At 61.0% G+C, this 210-nt stretch overlaps 1 long non-coding RNA gene across 1 annotated transcript in view; it reads left to right on the top strand.

The window, feature by feature from the left end:
- Positions 1–52: 52 nt before the first annotated feature.
- The window catches only part of LOC104084064, a 2,025-nt gene continuing 1,867 nt past the window's right edge, over positions 53–210 (top strand). The window contains exon 1 of the long non-coding RNA XR_683607.1: positions 53–83. This is a non-coding gene — a long non-coding RNA (uncharacterized LOC104084064). The remainder of the gene's footprint in view (positions 84–210) is intronic.

Genomic DNA, 210 nt, shown 5'->3' with positions numbered 1-210 from the left:
CCATCGCTGCATGTTCAGTAAGACCGTTCTCCTTTTGTGTCCCCCCCTGTGCAGGGTCAGGAGACATAGATGGACTTCCAAAAGTAAGTGAGTTGCAGAGTGGGTGTGCAGGCCCCCCTTTTCTCGGCACTGGGGTGCTGGTGTGACCCCAATGGATGGGGACACATCGGGGGGGACGAGACTAGGGCAGGCGGGGGGTGCCGCCCCACC

This window comes from Fulmarus glacialis, unplaced genomic scaffold (genome assembly GCF_000690835.1).
Source record: "Fulmarus glacialis isolate BGI_N327 unplaced genomic scaffold, ASM69083v1 scaffold4301, whole genome shotgun sequence".
Classification (NCBI taxonomy): domain Eukaryota; kingdom Metazoa; phylum Chordata; class Aves; order Procellariiformes; family Procellariidae; genus Fulmarus; species Fulmarus glacialis.
This window is presented reverse-complemented; position numbering and strand designations above follow the sequence as displayed.